This window comes from Betta splendens, chromosome 10 (genome assembly GCF_900634795.4).
Source record: "Betta splendens chromosome 10, fBetSpl5.4, whole genome shotgun sequence".
In the NCBI taxonomy this organism is placed as follows: Eukaryota; Metazoa; Chordata; class Actinopteri; order Anabantiformes; family Osphronemidae; genus Betta; species Betta splendens.
Window position 1 is genome coordinate 12,741,428 of NC_040890.2, and position 19,844 is coordinate 12,761,271.

General features: G+C 49.1%; 1 protein-coding gene across 4 annotated transcripts in view; it reads right to left on the reverse strand.

Annotated features, from left to right (window-relative positions):
• mid2 (midline 2) overlaps positions 1–19,844 on the reverse strand; it is a 79,066-nt gene that overhangs the window by 53,193 nt on the left and 6,029 nt on the right. For 2 of the 4 annotated variants that reach the window (XM_029165314.3, XM_055512481.1), the window contains exon 2: positions 10,949–11,046. The exons of 1 other annotated variant lie outside the window; for it this stretch is intronic. The gene's annotated coding sequence lies outside the window, so the exon portion shown is untranslated. Of the gene's footprint in view, positions 1–42; positions 343–10,948; positions 11,047–19,844 lie in introns of those variants that run through there. One more of the 4 variants, XM_029165313.3, reaches the window with a different exon arrangement.

The following is a 19,844-nucleotide window of genomic DNA, read 5'->3' on the forward strand; positions in this document are numbered from 1 at the left end:
CGCACAGACAGGCGGGGGGGGGGGGGGGGTTCAGACACCTACCAGCTTTACGTGCCGAACGCTCTTTTCTTCAGTCATCGTGAAAAGTAGCCAGAAACGAAGTTGAGAGAAACACGGGAGGGCAGCGAGAGGTCCAACAACCGAGCCGGGACTCCTTCCTGCCCGAGTGGGTCCAGACGGCGCGGCGCAAAAGAGAAAAAGCACGCGGCAGCCTGACGCGTTCGGTCGGTCGGAGAGCGGCACCGCTCCGCTGGCGACGGCTCCGAGGCAACGCGGAACATTCAACTTTAGGAAATGAGAGGGGGACGGAGGAGCGGCGAGCTCGATGGGAGAGAGAGAGAGAGAGAGAGCAGACAATGACAGCAAAGCGGCTCCTCCTACCGCACGGCGCGTGAGGCGAACCGGCTCCTGCGCGTAAAGCTCAACGGAGCCGGGCGCGAACGGAGACGCTCTCGCAATGTTTACGTTGGCGGCGGACGACGCGTCAGACCAACTCACGCGGTGCATCGGATAATCCGACGGAGATCTGAGGGCAAACTGGGTCACAGCAGCTACACTGGATGAACTTCGTTCGTCACGCACGCACTCGATAGGTCACAGGCGGCTTCATTCACATTAACCCCAGTTTTGCAGCGCGGATAATGAATCCATTTATGTCCACGGCCGCTCTTCATTTTCCTATTTTGGAACATGACGCAACCCTTGGTAATAAAATCCTACTGCCATCACGTAAAACAGCGACTTAATATCGTGTTCGAACATAAAGACACAAAGGCTGCAAATTGGATGTTAAAAGTGATATAACACTGAATGTGTGGGCGACTCGTACACGTGGGCTGCTCTCAGCCCTATATCATAGAATGTTATTTCAATACCATTCGTCCCAGTGCTCCCATTGGCTGCACGAGAGCCAGGTGCTCCAGCAAAACACTGAAAAATGACAAGCACGCGTGCGAGTGATCACGATTGCGTCAATCGGCCGAGTGCGTGGAAGGAATGGGCCGAGGGTAAACAGTGGGACGAGGCGCGGCCTGAAGCAGGTGTGCCTTCACCCGGCCCACAGATCGCTCCGCTGATCTGCCGGAGGAGTTTAACATTCCTCTGCCTGCGCAGACGTAGCCTGGATCCAGCCCTCGGGCGCTGCCTTCACTCACGCGTCCTGACCGACCGCGTGGCCGTGGGACTGGCAGCAGGGCCCGTCTGAAGCCGGCGCCGGCGCCTGAGCCCAGGACTCAGTGAACTCAGCCATATGTGGACTGGACGGCGCTAATAAATGTGCGGCGCTGCGATTGGTCAGGAGTCGCACTGACATTTTTCCTGGCCCGATCTTGATTTCACGCAAGCACACAGATGATAAAAAGAATAAATCCACTTATTAGACTTCAACTGCTCATTTGACCACCGCCGGAGGATGGAGGCTCACGTGCATCTCAGCATTGAACCACAGGCTTTGAATCCATGCCTCCGTCCTCCCCAGAGTCAGAGACTGATGCTTTAATGAAGAGTCGGACTACCTGAAGGATATCCTCAAATAAAAACTTCAGTTTGGCCCATCTCTGACATCATATTAACATTTACAGTAGCATCGCGCGCTTAAATGGACAGATGTGCCTCAGCAAACACAGCGCAGTGTGAAGAATACTGTAGAAAGACCACAGGGCCGTGACAGAATGAGGCCACGCAGCAAACACGCTGACCACCGGAGACTTGGCCTCTCTGTTGTGCCAGCGCGGCCCCGGCGCGGGGCAGACTGCATATCATATCCCCATCAGCACCGGTACTTCACAATGCCAGTGTGACAATATGAGCCTCCACCAAAGCGCGTGTCCAGAGGAAACGCATCAGCTCCTCTTTTCCTCTTTCCTCTCCCACCTGTCGGCACACGGCTCATCGGGGACCTATTGTACAGTACGGTCTGTCTATGTGCGGCAGCCGGAGGAGTGATTGGGGGAAAACGCCTGCAGGAACCCAAAACCCCCCGACTCTGGTCCCTGCGGAACACCCGGACGCGGAGCAGGTCAGACGAGGTCAGTGTTTAGCATCGTTAACCTCCACGCGCGTGTCCAATGAGCTAATAAATACTCAGGAGCCGCCATCGCTTTATTTCCCCCAGTGTTACTGAGCTGCAATCATTATTTATGTGATTACGGGCGGCCGTTGTTAGCTTAGCGAGATAGCTGGGAGATGAACATGGTGCAGAACAATAGCGGCTCAGACAGACGCAGGAAACGGTGAGAGGTGCCGTCCTGTGGGAGCTCCATTTTCCAGCACAACCTCTAAGAATGAATCGATAAAACACTCAGGGAATTAACAGACATGTTGCTGCGAGCGCAGTCGCTCCCACTGCTTTCTATTAGTCTCACCCGCTCAGAGCTCATGCTGTTATTCCTGCGTTCACAACTCTATAGTTTATAATCAGTTATTTTTATAACAGTCCTTCCAATTAAAGGCTGTGGCGTGCTAAATGTTAGCATTGTGACCTTTATATGACTGAAGCCTGTGTGTTTGGGTCTCACAGCATGAATCACTGCAGGACCCAGTGGGACACAGGCAATAAAGGGACGTGAGACCCCACAGTTCTGCTCATGTTGAGACAGTGCACGGGTCAGGGCAGCGCCGCGCCGGCGTCAGGGTCTGATTTATAGTGGCCTGTGATTGTGAGGCGAAGGGGCGACGCCGTGACCCCCGCGTGACGGGACGACAGCGGACGGCGGCGGCTCCGCGTGCGTATCCGCCTGCGCGCCGCAGGAGGAATGCGCTCTTATCACAGTCACATTCGCCTTCTTCACCCTCTGGCTCCGCACCAAGACAGGCTGGAGCCGAGCGGAGCCCGTCCACCGACACGGAGCCAAGACCCGGCGGTGACAATTACTGGGGTTTGTTTGCGTCCAAAGAGACGGAGAGAGACAAGCGACAAAACAAGGAGCAGTAAAACGTGGACTTTACATGAAATCACACATTCATACGATTATCAGGCTGCACGAGTCTGTACCTCATACTATACAGTAATAAACAAGGCCTTTAATGAAATGGAAACTCTTGTCAAACGTCGTCACTGATCACTGTAACTGCATTTGACCTTCGCAGCACAACAGAGCATTTACAGCTCAGATAATTTGTCATAATAACTTTGGTTATCTAGCCACAAACACGCTCAACCAGTCTGTGGATGACAAGCGAGCTTGAACCACAGTCAGCGTGTGAATTGTCAGAGGAACCCATTGAAACACGCTAAATATGTCACTGGCGCGTTTGTCTTGCGTCTCAGCAGATACGCTTGAAGAAATTAAAAAGCAACAGACAGACGCCGCGACCACAGGCGTCTGGAAGCCTCCAGACGACACCGTCACCACTTCACATTCACGAGAGCGTTTGAGAGCTCTGAACTGATCTGGAGTCAGATCCAGCTCCTGGACCGTCACCTTCGTGTTTTCCGCCCGAGCGCCGCCTGGCACGGGGACGCGGCTCGCTGTCAGCTGTCACAAGCTGTAGGATCAGCGGAGATTTTTTTTTTTTTTCACGTGACGGAGCAACAGGTTGAGCTTGGATTTAACCACAGCACCGGTGGATCAGAGCCACAGCAGCAGAGCCCCAGGACGTATGGCTTGTGTGCAGGCTGGGACGCACGCAGGAGATTAGGGTGGGTCCCACCTTATCCCAGTGCTGACGTGTGTCAACAAAGCCATTATTATTAGCTGATGGACTACTGCCAAATGAATTGCAGATGTGGTTTTAAAACTTACTAAAGTAGTGTGAAGAAAGATGGACTGTATAAAGAAGTAGCCTGTATCAACACAGTATGACTTTAACTTGCACAACCTGCAAGTTATGGAGGCTGTAGATGTAAATGCAGTAGAAGTAGATAGAGTGGAGCTTAGTAGTGGTCAATTAAGCAGATATGGTCAATTATGTAAAGGGAGTATCTCACCTCTCTGGGAACTCGGGAGTGGCTCAGTCACATCACTGTTACAGTGGATCAGTTACCTGTGATGTTATTTGCCTTCTGACAAAGATCCACTTATTCCCCACATGGGTTGGGTGCTTTAATCTGAGATCCTGTACAGTATGTTGGAGCTGCAGCCCCCCGTCCTGCTGTGTGAGTTAAACACACACACATTTCAAATGAAGGTTTATAAGCAAACCAATGAGAACAGAAGCCCATGCAAAACAGCGAGAACGACACATTACACATAAGAGCATCACTTAAACGGACGTAATTAGATCTGACACCGCAGTGTTGGAAATGGAACCTCGCTGGTGTGGAGTGGATAACGCTACTGATTACCTAAAAGAGACGTGCACGCAGGCTCCTGCTGCAGAACGAGGCAGCCAGCGGGAGGGAAGCGAGCCCGAGACTGGAGCCATAAAAAGCAAATACACGGAGGAGGGATGCGGCGAAATATGGGTCAGACAGAAAAAGACAGGGAGAGCTCAGTGTAAATCAGAATGTGTAAACATGTACAGGCCTAATCTCATTATCCCTCATCCTCCACGGGCCTGCGATCAGATGCTTGATTAAAGCGGGAGATGAAAGAGGAGGTAGAGGACCTGGAAGATACAGGACGCTCCAGCTGAATCAAACAAGAAGAGGACGTATCAGTCTGAAACGTGATGCAGGAACCTCCCACTGTGTGCGACTGCAGTGGGCTTTTCACTGCACCTACATTGTGACATGAGCTTAGGCCGCGTTAGCGCAGTGACTGAGCAGCTCAGGGGAAGCCGTCGGCGCCGCGGCTCCTCCCGTGCAGTGGAGCCTTATCGTGCAGTCTCTAGTCAGACACGGCTGCTGAGGATAGCTGCCGTTCCACGCGTTTATCGCTCAGACACAGGGCCGCCGCGCGCTGTGACAATCCTTCCCCCTCCCGTTCCCGTCGCTGGCTGAGATTCCGCTTTGTTGCACCGGGGAGAAGAATGGAGCTCCACGGCCAGGCAGATGCGTGGTGTGTATTACAAAGATTCTGGATCTGCAACAGGATATTAGCGCCTACCTGGACCTGCACGCGCCCCATGAATGACAAGAGGACTGAGGTGTGCGTTCACTTTGCTGACCCTTCGTTTCACAATAAAAGCAGACAAAGCGCTAGAACAAAACAAATGCCTGAAACTCATCTTGTTTCTTACTTACTTATTTTTAGGATGATTGAAATGAATCCTTTACAAGCAGACGACACATGCTGTATGCAGACGATGCATGTATATACTTTTTAAATGACTATAAAATGGTCAAATGGGTAATCAAGCGCTCCCAGGTTTTGAGTGTGGGCCAAAAGCGCTGCAGCATTTCACACTTGAGGCGCTTTCTCATACTGTTAGATCAGAAACCATGAAATAGCCTATAAAGGTGTTGTCAAAACAGGGAGTCAGGCTGGCGTTGTTAAAGCGCCGTTCCACTAACTGTAGTCACATTAAATGACAGTTGGCAAAAAAAAGAAGCTTCGCCTTCATTATACATTCTTCGCCTGCTGTCTTGATGCCGACCACCTCGGTGCAGCAGTTTTCATGAACCCTGAGCATACGTGGAACCGGTGACAAAGTTCCAATAATTTGCTTGTGTTTTGGACTATTTGCATGTTTTTGTACGCTACTCAATCCCCCAGAGCTTCATTATTGTCTTCACACCTCCTCCTCCGCAGCCTCTTGCTCATCCTTCGACTCGCCCTAATTCCTCGCCTCCTTCCTCCCCTTTCATCCTCCTCCTCCTCCTCCTTTTTACTCAGGGGGAACAGCCGAGCTCTTCATCAAGCCAACGTCAGGCATCTGTCAGAGTGCAGCCTGGTCCCGGCGTGAATGATTTCTGGCCCACCTGCGCCTTTCGTAATGACCAACTGTCAGTTGTTTTACTGCCGCGCTGCCTCCGCTCTGTCACTACAACATCCAGAGGCTAAATCTCCCCACTCGGGCCTACAGTGCATTATCCAGCTTGTCCTCAGATGAAATTTATGTAGGTATACCACACAGCGTGCCCTCTCTCCAATCACACAGAATTATGTTTTCAAGGATGGCCACTTTAAAGAAGCAAATCATTTGCATTCCGACAGCGAATGCAATATATATCTTATGCTGGAATTTTTTAACTGCTGCCAGAGCAGTACGCCTTCTGACCAAAGCTGACGGAAATCAGCCTGGACCTGCTGGCAGGACGCTGGATTTGATTAGGCACAGAACAAATTGTGAAACAGTCTGGAAGCCGGGTCTTGATTGGAATGAAATGGTACCTTGGGAGCTCTGCCACACAGTGGAGCACCGACCAGACGTTTTCCTGTTTAGCCGGGCTCTCAGCACGTCTGATTGAGCCGTTTCAAAGGGAGGAATGCAGCATTTACGCCAAAACTAGGTGAACTGAATGATTAAGACAGATCAAACCTCTTGCAGCACCTTGTTCTGTCCTTTGATCCCCAGGTTCCGTTGGAAACGGACCGAGCGCGCACATCACAGGACCAAATGCGGACCAGACGTGTGAGGGCCTCCGTCCTGCCTTGATTGCTCACTGTGGCTAAACAAGACATTCGGTTCTCGTCCTGAGGGACAATGATCAACAGGGTCTGCGACAGGCACTTGATGCCACGTCTGCAGCTGCAGCCGTGCCTCAGATGATGAGAACGTGTCAGGAGCGCTTTGAAAAGTGCCGTCATGTCCCGTGGCAGCCTGCAGATTGACGGACATGCAGTAGCAGCTCCAGACTGGAGGCGGCCGCACTCACCTGCTCATCTACAGAGCCCTTTCCTTCCCCCTGTCCCTAACGCTCCCTCTTCATCCGCTGACCTCCTTTTTTCCCCAGTCTGCCTGGCAGGGACAGCGGCGTGGCCACAGAGCAGGGATGGAGCAGAAGGCATCTTTAAAAAGGGAGCTCAGGCTGCACACCTTTCATCCAGTGCTGTACGCGGCCAAGACAGCCTGCAGGGTGCCTCGGTTGTCAGACGGCAGGGGGAGACGGGAGGATGTGAAATGTAATGAGCGTGAAAGAGAAAAGGGGCAAACCCACCTCTCTAGCATTATTCATCCATTGATGCTTTGGCCAAGCTCCAAAACCAGGGAGGAAATGAAGATGAGAGGGAAAGAGACAGGAGAGGAAAGGAAATCAGACAGAGACACAGCGACACAAACTAATGCTCACGCTGATATTCTAGTGGCATTTTGCGGCCACGGTACAGTCTGTGCTGTGCAGTAAACACTGCGCTAATGTACAACGGTGCATTGAAATGACTGGTGTTCGCTGAAAGCTTTCAGCCAGTTCTGCACGAAACATCTCAACCTTGTCAGCGCTCCCGTCTTCATTATCTCAGCACGCCGCTGCTCGGCCCACTGCATCAGAGTGTGGCTCCTCGATGGGAGACAGGCGGGAAGAAAGTGGGCGTTAACGTGTACAGTGTGTGTGTGTGTGTGTGTGTGTGTGTGTGTGTGTGTGTGTGTGTGTGTGTAAAGGGGGGTGATTGCTTATGCATTAGTGTGAAATCCTTTTCCCTAAAACAGCTCAAGTCTTTAAGTGAAGCACGTAATAACTCCAAAGCCTCCCATTGACAGCGTCTGTCTATAGCCGTGACGGCCCGCCGGTCTGACAAATGGATTCTCCCACAGCTGTCTACCTGTGTAAGTTCTGCTTGGAGAGGAATCACAGAGGAAAGCTGCAGGGCCGCACTGTCCTTCATCCTAAATGCCACGTCTAGGAACACAGACAAGGATTATTACCGCGTCAGACCGTGTGGTTAAGGCTGACAAAATGATATTTACCTCAGGCATGGTCAGCCCTCGCAATCGTCCGCGTAACACGGCAGAAAATCAAATTCTTCTTTTAAGTCGGCAGATATTTATGGCGTAATCTGCTCTCGAGCGGCCGCTATTACAGCGGATAGCTGCCAATAGAGTTAAATGAACATCAGTGTCGCCTTTTTTAGACGGTTTTCCTTTCCTGTCCCTCCTCCACTTTGAATCAAAGGCAACCTTGACAAAGTGCATTTTAAATGCAAATGCCCATCAATGCACATCAAAGACAAAACAGTGGAATCAGGGGACGCAAAGCGTTATAGATTTTGTCTGTAGTCGTCTCCTGAGCTTTTCAAAGCAGCAGCAGCTTGTGAATGACATGACAAAGAATCAATGCTGCAGGATTTAACTAACATTACAGTTGGTTTATTACATAATCCACTCATTGGGGAACACACAAAACAATAGTTTGCGGCTGCCATGACCTGGCTCTGTATGTTGGATGCAGTGTTTCATCAGTTTGTAAACTCCCCATGTAAACGCTACAGTAAATCCAACGGTGATGGTAACATTTTAGTCTGAAGCAGCACTGCAGCATAAAAAACTCCAGCAACTGTTTACATTAATAAACTGCTCACCCACTCCTCCTGTTTATAATAAAATCAGCCGGCTTCTTACACACACACACACACACACACACACACACACACACACACACACACACACACACACACACACACACACACACACACACACACACACACACACACACACACACTCAGTCCCAGAGCTAGGAGAGCGTGCTACTCGCCTCCTGAAGGATGTTACATGCTGTAAACTCTTGACAGGAGGAAAAAAAAAACAGGTTGAGGGGTCTGAAAACACAAGAGGCTGTGGAGGAACTTCAATCATTATGCTTCCACTGAGAGCTTAGCTCTGATTATGATGGTGGTCGTGTTCATCGTGTCATGATGCTCAGCTACTTATCTAATGCGCCGGTGTCGTCCGACTCCAAGATGTGACAAAGGACCCGGGACGCAACAAACAGAGCGTCTAGAGTTGCTATGGCAACAAAGAGGTTTACAAGTATTTAGGCAGGAATAGGTATAAGGTCTACAGTCTCCTGCGACTTGGCAGGAACAACATAGAGATGCAAGATGGGGTTAGAGAGGGTGAGTCTAGAAGAAGGATTCAGCACAGAGTTAAAAATAGAGCGTGGAGAGGGGGATGGGGGGGGGGGGGGGCTTACCTGTGGGCTCAGCCTAGTTAGCGGTGAGCAGCATCACTGTGGACCACGCAGGAAGGACCAGGAAGGGGATGGAGGAAGTGGAAGTGAGGTGAAAGCAGGAGACAGATAATGAGCAGAAAGTGGAGGAGGAGGGGGGTTAATGAGAAACAAGGCAGATTAGCATGAAACTCTATATTTGAGTGGAAACAGGCAATAATTTCACACTAGACTGCGGATTGCAGAAATGACTAGTAATAGTCCGTGACAGACGCACATGCTGAACATACAAATGATGCTCACACACGTTGTTAGAGGTAAAGAAGCCGCTGGTAAGGCCTTCAGCATATTAGCCTACTGTACAGACGGTGACATGCTGGAGGTGAGGACACGCACGCCCTTGGGTTGAGGGTTCGACTCCCAGCAGGAGGCAGCGTCACAGACAGGCAGTGTGCTGTGAACGTGCTCCTCACTCTTTGGCCAGTGAGCAACAACAGGTGAAAACAGACGTGACCAAGTGTTTGGTTCCAGGACGGATTCAGGTGAGTCACTCACAACTGCAAGACTGTTCTCAGCTGCTTTACTGAAAATACCTCCACACGTCAAAGTGTGGTATCTGGATACTCAAAAGTATATGTATCACAATCAGTTTGGGAAAAATATAAAAATTATTGTGACCGAACATAATTTAAATTTCATGCGTTTGTAATGATTTCATGGTCCGTGTGACCGTAAAATAATCAGTTTCAGGCTTTTCTGACAATAAATGTTTCCTAATTAGGTCTGTTTGCTGCACACTAAACAATGAATTATTGTTATAAATCACTCTGAAAGCATCCATTTAGTCTCATTTAGTGTATTAACCAATTATTATGAGGTGGGCTAAGATAAGCATGGCTCGTTATGAACAAAGTGGCTACTTGCTGCCAATCTCCCCTCGTTCTGTCGTTCACCATCATTGTCTCCTAATCACAGATGCACATCAATGCGCTTTGGTCCATAATGAATGCTTAAGAACAGACAAGAGCATAACAGGCTCATCAGTGGAGGACAGGTTTGTGCTCCCTGAATGCCAGAATAGCAAAAGCACATTTCCACATACGAGAGAGAACATGAATATTTGAGTCCAAATCCATTTGAATCTATGTACAGTACAAAAAAATCTATCGTTCATAATTTAATTTAGATTTACTGCAGAGATGCATGTTTCACATATTGTCTCTGGGTCTGTGAAGAGCCACACAACATCTATTTAGTTTTTTTAACGGCTTTCCAGCCAGACTCTCACATGGGATGGAACAAAATGGATGAATAATAAATAACATTGGTCTACTCTACAATCTATATGGTAATTTATATCATAGGGAAGTTACTGTCAGGATGCGTCACTGATCGACAAAATTCATTCTGCCACTTATTTATGGTTGGGCGGCGGCAGTGGCAGACGGACAGACAGCGCGGTTCAGACACGACACCCACCAGCATCGTCTCAGCTTCCCCTGGAAACTCCGAGGCGTCCCCCAGCCACATGAAATCTATAATCCTGCCATGGTATTTTTGGCACATGTGGTTCTAAACAAGTTCAGCGTGAGCTTCAAGAGGCAGGAAATACAAGCTCATCAGAGCGCACGGGCTGATTCTCCACTACACCTCCAGCGACCTGCAGCTCAGGGCCACAGGTGAACAAGGAAACCTGGTAAATCTGACCAGTCGGCCCATGCACCCGCACGCCCCGAGGCCCACGCGGCTCCAGCCTCCGGCAACGGTGATTAATTACATCGGTGGGGGAGCTAACTTTTAACCTCCACGAGAGGAAAACATTTAGCGAGTGGAACGTTTGGCGTCTGTGAATAGAAACAGGCGCGGCGCCGCACGCCGAGGTCAGCGAACTCGTACGTCCCGCAGGCGGCTGATGTCAAACGGGGCCCTTTGGTGTCACAGGAGGATCCTGTGGGTAACGTGGAAACAGGTCTGTCATCGACCTGTGAACGGAATAACAACGCGGCTTCCTCGCTCGCTCACCTCTCCCTCGCCTTCCTGTTGCCTCTCTCTTCCTCTTGGGGCTTTATTCCTCCACCGCTGCTGACAGACGACGATGCTATCAGCCCGCCGTTCGCTTCCTGCAATCAGAGAGCGGGACACAATCAGGGGAGAGAATCCCAGTCTGAATAAAAATAACTCGGAAAGTAAAATGTTATAGGCGATACGTAAAAGACTTTGCTTCAATGAGAATTCGCACTAGAACGCACACGTCCCACTCTCAGTCCAGACCAACAGTGGCTTTGACTTAACTCAGTGTTTGGCAGAAGGGGTTCAAACCTACTTTGGACCAGACAAATATTCCTCCTTCTGTCCGGATCAAATTAAAATGGCTCCCGTTTCTGGGCCACGGCGAATCAGCTATTAATAACCCAAGAGGGAGCGTCACCCACTGATAAATGTCAGCAGTGCAATGTACACACGCTAATGAGGTTTGAACACAGCTGACACCGTTTGGCTCAAATGAAACACAAAGGACAAGAGTGATGACGAGTTCACTACATTCAATTATCCTGGTGGGGCAAACGTTGCTGCTGAACCAGAGCTCTCGGCACCGGGCGGGGACGAATCAAGAGTAAATTGACTGTCAAAGGGCCCAAAGCACAGAACAGACTGGATGCTACAAAAGCATTATCAATATCTCTGGAGATAAGTACCTGGTGACTTGTTTTCTACGTTTTCACAACCACAAATGGCTCATATCCGGCGAATTGCTGATTGTTGTCACCACAAACCAATTTGCTGCATCTTCGTTTTGGGTGATTCCGCGTCAGGAGCTGGGGTCGGTTTTGGTGGGAACTTTGTGGGAAAAGACGGAACGTTTCGTGGGAAAGGGCGTCGATCGCCTCCTCCTCCAGAATGAGCTCAGCGAGCGCATGCTGGCGTTTTATCAGCCACAGCGCGTCACCAGGGAACCTCTCGCGTCCTCGCTGGGTTTCCTGCGATGACCTCACTCGCCACAGAGCGCACGCGTTTGGCGCCAGCGTCTTCCCAGAGTGAGGTCAGCAGCAACGGGTCAGCTTAAAAGTACGCGCCGACCGATGCGTAGTCACGGAGCTGCTGTTCACACTTGCACTAAATGACATTATTAGTTGTGAAATGACCGAGAGGCACTCTGTTTAATGACCTCGGCCTGTGATGTGCACTGGTGGCTCACAACCAGGCGTTTGTGTGAAGCGCTGCCAGCTCCGGCCGGGTCTCGGCTCCCGTGCAGATCGTCCAATGAGACCGAGCCTCTCACCTTAATGACCGCCGACGTTTCCCCCCCTCAGTCGGATGCACTTTTAATTATCAGCTTCAAGGGTCTCTGCAGCGCCCGGACTCGGAGGACGGGCCTCGCCTTTTAAGTAAGAGCCTCCAACTTTACAGACTTGGCTCAAAGTCAGGCTTCAAATCTGTTAGCATGGCTAAAACCAGCCTCGGCGCAGCAGAAGGGAATTAACCCTCCCCTGCTACTGTACACTAAGAACCCAGCGCCGGCAAGCTTGTATTCATTTAATGGACAGTAGAGAGAAAAACAAGCATGAAATATGAATAGTGTGACAAGTAATAACAGCCTTGATCTCAATATGTAGAGAGTTATTCCCAGTGTAGCCCTTGGTTCAATACTGATGAGGAAAATCACACTTGTTATTCAGCTTCAGAGCAGCGTGACCTTGGAGAGTTTTCTAAACCCTAAAAAAATCATGAAAGCATCCCTCTCTCCACAACACTACACCTGCATCGCGGCCTCCCTGCCTCTGACACGTACGACAGGTCTCATTCGAATCGGACGCCGGCTCCGCGGAGCAGAGCGAAGCCTAATCAGGCTGCACAAACAGCGTTTGCGTGCCTCCGATGTCGGCGCCGCGTCCGAACAAAGGCAACAATGGCCGCCGCGCCGAGCAGCTGTTCCTCTCTCGCCGCTAAGACGCTCGCTGGGGCGTCGTGATTGCCGAGCACGTTTCCTTTAATCAGCTTTGCAATGAGTTTATAAAAGAGCTTCTCGAATGAGATTCATTTCAGGGGACGCATGCTACACCCAATGCAGTTATACATTTACGCTGTTGCTGCAGTAAACACGTCGGCCTGGGTCTGCAAATGCTGGTATTTTATATTGTCAGTCATATTGGAATGCACCATTATTTTATTTAGTTATTTATGTATATATTTGTCTTTATTATTTACAGCAGCTCACACCAAAACACTGAGCAGCCTCCATTTTCAGCCATGACTCATGCCTTAAAGCACATTCTGGTTCCAACAGTGCAATTAGCTTTGGGAAACTCCAACATAATGTGGCCTCTGCAAAAAGAGAAACGCGTCGGCGCGTATCCAAACGTCGGATTCACCAAGTTAAAGTTTGAATGCGCTTACATCACCTGACAAATCAGGTTTTGCTCAGAACTGTAATTGGCACATGCAGCCTTAAAATAGACAGTGCTGAGTTTATGTTATTTATTACATTTTTCATTGTGACATGAGAGCAGACAGCTCTGGTGAACCCAGTCTCATCGCAGATAAAAGCATAGTCTCCATGTAACGAGCTAACACTGGCTCAGTTCTGCTCCATTATTAATAAGATCCTTATTTGTAAAGAACATCTAATGGTCTCCCTGTTTGAAGTGCAAACCAGATGCTACGCGACAAAATAAATCAGGAGTTTCTCATCGAAAGTCTGATGCACATGTGCTGCTTTAAAACGACACAGGATCATATCTAAAAAAAAAAAAAAAAAAAAAAAAGGAACGGAAACGTGGGGGAGAACACTTGGATCAGTGAGCCGTCAACACACGCACGGAGCACGAGAGTCATGTTCAGGTCAGGACGACTTGTGGGATGGACAGATGTCTAACATTAGTGAGAGATGACGAGTAAATGTAAGAGGATGAAAATGCTCCGGAGGAAAAAAAGTAGAGCGTAGCAAACGGTGAAAGAAAACCTATTTCAAGATAACATCCAGGCCCACATCAAACACACCTCCAAGAGGAGAAGGTTGCTGAGTGGGAGTAATCTGGTTCCTCTCCCTGCAGTGCTTCCTGCAGCTTCTATTTCGCTCGCGCTCTCGCTCCACTGTCTTCCGCCGCGTCCCCTAAATATTTCATACGCAGCCCGATGTTGTTTTAGGGATGTATCCCGCGCTTTGATCAGACGGGGGCCATCATTGATTCGCTGCTGGAACAGAGCGAGGCAGAGTGCGGCTGGTGTCGTCACGAAGGAGGGAGCGATCGAGACAGGCTCCCTGAACAAAAGGGCGATCGATAAAACATGCATGATTTGCTTGTCTTCCGCTGTTGAATCAATCATTACAAAGGTCCAAAACAGTGCATTGAATGCCGTCGCCACCGGTGAGACACACGTTACTCTAACTGGCGTCTACATGCTAATATAATTAGTGTTCCAGCTTCTATAATGTCCTATATTGTACATATTAAATGTGCTCTAAATGCTAAAAGCAAACAGCAGCCACAATTACACAAGAACAATTTTCTGACTTAGAGGAGATGAACTACATTCTCGGAAATCATATCAGCTCTTGTTGCGTCGATGAGCCAAACCCCAGTCGCTCTGACTTTGATGTTCAAGCTGCGGTCTTGCACTGCCAGGAATAAAAGTGTTCTAAAAACGGGGGCCTAAAATCTCGGGAGCGAGAGGAAACGTTGCCGCCGCCATAATCCTATGGGTAATCGTTTACATTTGATCACCATGCATGAATATGAATGTGGTTTCTGCGTGTCCTTGAAAAATCCAAGCCAACTTGCCGTCGAGTCTGTCGCTGGGGTAGAGCGAGTGATGTGAACATTTTCTGCAGCTCATCTGGAACATAAGAGCTATTCAAACAGCTCCCTCCAACCTCCAGCAAAAGAGAGAGAGGCACAAGTGGCACGCGTCTGGATTCAACCAGGGTAGCGATGCGAAAGCAGCACAAGGGAGATAAAAAACAAAAAGAAAAAACGGGCGATCGATGCAAAAGAGGGGGCGCTGCGGCGCCTAACAATGCCAGGCGGCAGATTGCAGCAGGCCGGCTTTGTGGAGAGCTGCTGCCCGTGCGCGTTTCCAGGCTCGTTGCAGTGTAATTTCCTCCCTTTATCCACGGGCACACAACCCGTGAAGGGTCGGAATGAGCCGCGGGGCCTCGCGCCGGATGAAAAGAGCGCGGCCGGGCGGCGTGGACGCGGAAGGAGACGTGACGGGGTCCTGGGAAGGCTGCGGCCGATCCTACGCACAGGAGGCCGTCTCACCTGGACTGTGAATGCAACGCATTCAATAGTCAGAGTGTGTCCGACGTGTCATTCTTAAAAGCTTTAATGAAGAAGTAATGAATGGGGAGATGTTGACAACAGTTTCTGTGCATCAGCACTGAGCTGGGAGGAATCAGCCTTTTGGCACATGCCACAATCAACAATTATCATCAACGACCTGCAGCGGCTTCGCACGCGCGTTCTCTGTTCATAATGTGGGAATTAACACCGCGACACGACTGAAACCAGACGCCTGACGCGTACAAGTCAAACCCGGTTCCCATGAGTCAAAGCAGGGATGAAAAGCCTGAGGCGAAGCCGTCACAATGAGAGCCATTACCCACCCAGCTGCTTTTTGGTGTATAGTCTAAAGAGCGCAGCATGAAACAGGCCCTTTGTGCAGAGAACAGTGGGCAAATATGTGGTGGGTTTTCCCCCCAGAGTCCGGGCTCGTCAGACCCAGACTGCACACGACACCCGGCCACACACAGCACTGATGGACACGCAGGCCTTTGAACCCAACGCCCACGCAGACATCCTCTCCATGTGACACTCTCGCTCGCACACATGCACGCTTCCTCTCCGGTGGCAGAACACGCCCTTTGTTCCTCTCCTCCGAGGGAGCGCCGGGGGACCCGGGGAGCGCCGGAGAGCCGGGCTGCGCCGCTCGCTCGCTCTGGGAGCGGACGTGAATAAACGGACTGTCCTTCAGCCACGGAGCCGCGGCCAAACGCCCTGCGCTGGAGATCCCACAGCCATTATCAAAGGGAGCTTGTGAAAGGGCACACGTAGCTCCATGAGGGGTTTGTAAAGGCGAGCGCAGGAAGCGTAACGGAACGTGTCCCTCGACCGTCCAGGCCACGCAGAACAGGAAATGAACACACCGCTCCTCCGCTGCTGTCCTGTCTGATTAAAACTGAATACCAACCACGTGTCAACCATGACTTTAATGCTAGAAGCTGAACTCTAAGTTGTGTGTCGGCTCCTGAATGCAACAGAAGCCACGCTGTCATTTATTACCCGCAGCGAGCTGTTAATGCTAATGCGCCGGTGTCACCAACTAGCGCCGCTGAAACCGCTCCCCATTAATACTAATGTGTTCCTCGCGGAGCCTCAGCAGGCGCCTCTGCGCACGGCGGCTCACTTCAACTTGGCGAGATGTGTGTGAAAGCGTTCCTCCGGTGAGTAATGGAGGGATGATTGAGCTGCTGTAATGGAGGCTCCTTCAGCGGACCCCACCGGGCTAACTAGGTCTTTGCTTACAGTGGTCAATAGAAATAATAGCTTCCATTATGAATCTAGACAAAAACACTTTACTCTGTTTTATGCTTTTATTAACGTGTTCTTCATATATCCTTCAGCCTTTCCTTAGATGCATTTCATTCCTTGTTAGACGTGGGGAAAGTGCCGTGTCATAGTTTCTCTCCTCCTCCCAACACTCTCATCTTTAAAATATCGCTGGGCTGGCAACTTCACTCCAAGACACCTTGAAGAGTGCAGCCGCCTCAAGCGCACTTCTAACAGCCATCTGTAGCAGAATTTATAAGCGAGTCAACCGACAACTTTCTCGGGCGCTGATCTCAGAGTTGTGGGTCATGATTGACTGAAACATAATCAATTTTCCTCTGGTCTCCGTGGAGATTGGAGCCGCCGTCCTCGCGCTGTTGTGTCTCGGGGTCTAGGGCTCTCTTAGCAACAACAGGCTACACACACACTGCCAGACAACTCTCTTGACTATGAAGTGCTCTAATTAGCATGCGTAAACATTGGCGGTAATTACAATGAGCTTATTAAAACCTAATACAGCTTCTTCCATGATTGATCTGTTAGTTTTTTTGGGTCTGAAGGGCAAAACCCGACAGCTCTGACGAGTCCCGAAGCATCAAGATCCACATAAAGCAGACGTGGCCTCCATTACTTCCTCATGCTTTGGTTGTTGCCACATACTAATTAAACTACTACAATGTAAAAATAAAGAGGAATATTAGACAGACAGCTGCAGGGGCTTCCAATGTCTGGTCCATGCAATGAAAGTCCCTGTGATAATTTGTTTTTTTCCTGTAATATTAACTCAATCAGATTTTTCAGTACATTTGGCCAGACACCATTTTTTGCACCATGCCAGGGTCTAGAAGATTGCATTGGTAATTGCTTGGGGCACCATATGGGAGAGAGGGAGAGAGAGCGAGCGAGGGAGAGAAAGGGGAATAAAAGGGAAACAGCGGAACAGAGAGGCAATGGCAGAAGACAGAATAAGAGTGTGATTTACATGCAAAAGAATAGAGGAGAGCAGCAGAGAGAAAACGGAGCGTCCTCTCTGTGGACACAAAGACTAATCCCAAACGCCGAGCAGATTAAGTGCATGACACCAAATGCACGTTTATGAGCCAGAGCCGAGAAACAATCTGCTTAAAGGGATCGAGAGCAAGCAAACACACACACACACACACACACACACACACACACACACACACACACACACACACACACACACACACACACACACACACACACACACACACACACACACACACACACACACACACAATTTATGCAATGTTGTGAACACCTGCAGTGAGGACACTAACACGCAATGACAGACATACACACACATATGACATGAAGACGGGGAGATTCTGAGTCCGCCTAAGAAACACGTGCCTGTGCTTATTAATATTATCGTCATTCCCTTTACATGACACAACTGAATCTTGTTTGTGAGTCTGTCTGGAGGAAAAAAGACGCAATAGGATTTCAGGGCATTACATATCCATAGTGCCATCTAGTGTTTCCTGTAAAATTCACACCAAAACACACGAGGTCCAAGCTGTGACGGAGCCATGGACGAAAAAAACAACGAACAAATATACACAGTTATAAACATACTTATTTATTATTAATTAGAATAAATTGATATATTAATATTTTTGGATTTTAACTCGTGGACCGTACTTAGGCTTCATGACAGCTGGCCACAAACACAAAATACAATAAATATGGATATATCTGAATGAATATGAATAATAATAAAACTAGACATTTAAATCAAAGGAGCAGGAAATGGATCATGACTGAGAGCAGTAAAGCAGGAAAGGCTAATTGACAGCTAGCGTGAGATATTTACATGAATAATTAGCAGCCACATTAGTGCAATGATTCACAACATAATTTGGTATGGATCAAATTATAAAGCGGACTCATTACATCTGTAATTATTTCTGGTGATGACGGTTACACTGATCATGTGTCGCCATCAGTTACACTGTTCAAACATTTTGCCGTTGTTCTATCTATAGCTGGAAACGTGTGACGTAAAAAATGAACCGGGACGTTTCTACCGTATCCCATTAAACAGAGGTGTTGGTTTCTGGGCCCAGAATAATGCGTGACGTGCGTGTGCTGTACCGCAGCTTACTGTTAATTATGATGACGTGACGTCTCGTGTAGTTTCTAACTGGACCAGACGCGTGGATACAGCACGTCTAGCACATATCTGTACAAGGAGCCGACTTTTCTAATCCCTTAAATATTTTCCCCCCGGTGACTGGAATGTTCCTGTCCACTGACATTTTACGGCCATGCATCAAAGTAAAAGGTTTCCTCTAGTGCCGTACACACACACAGATGTGCATACATGCGCCTACGCTGGTTTTAAAAGGGGGCTTATAACAAACTATAGCAGGCATTAAAGGGCACAAACGTATCGGCTACAGCAGTAGGAGAGAATACGTAGTGCAGATAAAGCAGGAAGAGAAATAAACCGCTCTCTCCCTCCACATATTGAATCGCTGCCCTATAGAAGCTGCCCTGCTCTGCTCTGAAATCCAATCGAGTGGCTGGCAAACAGTGTACAGCTAAATCCATTATGGAGCGCTCTCCCCTTAAAAGCAGAGGCCACAGCTTGGCCTGTTTGTATGTACTCGCTGGAGCTGCAGCACCCACCGAGTCGCACCCTCCATCAGTGTTGCCCCACTCGCCCGCTTCCCTCTCCATCTGTTTCATCTCCTCACTGTCCTCCAGGCTCCATCACGCTCCAGCGTCTACTTCACCACTTCCTTGAGGATTCAAACGACTTTGAACGCTGGATTATTCTCAGCGAAATTAAGACTTTCCCAAAAACCCACACGACTTATTTCTGAACTGTTTTGTAGTAAAATCTAGAAAATGTGGCCTTAAGAAGACAAAGACACCTCTGCGAGCAACTGAAATTCTCATAAACTGATTTCATGTCATTAACAGTTTGAAACACTACATCCATTCTTGTCTCTTTAATTATGAGCCGGGACATTAGATGAAACACAAAAATGCTTTTTCGGCTGGGAGCAAAAAAAAAATCCCATTTGATTCTATGGCCCAATTTTTTTCCAGTATCTGCTGTAAGCTCCAAACCATTTTGTGTTATTTTCCCTCCTCCTCTTGTGTGGTTTCCTAGAGCATCTTGAAAGAGATTTCAAAAATGTCATTAATTATTAGCATCCCCCCTTGTCAGCAGAGTTCAGTGTAAGAGACAGAGAATAGGCCGGCATCTCCTGTGGGTTGGCAGCGGCTGGTAAACATAAAACCGCTATCCTAATTCAACAATAAAAGTATCTCAGCACACCGGGGGACTTTTCAAACTGTCACAGCGAGCAGCCGAGCCACAAAAAGCTCCACAATGA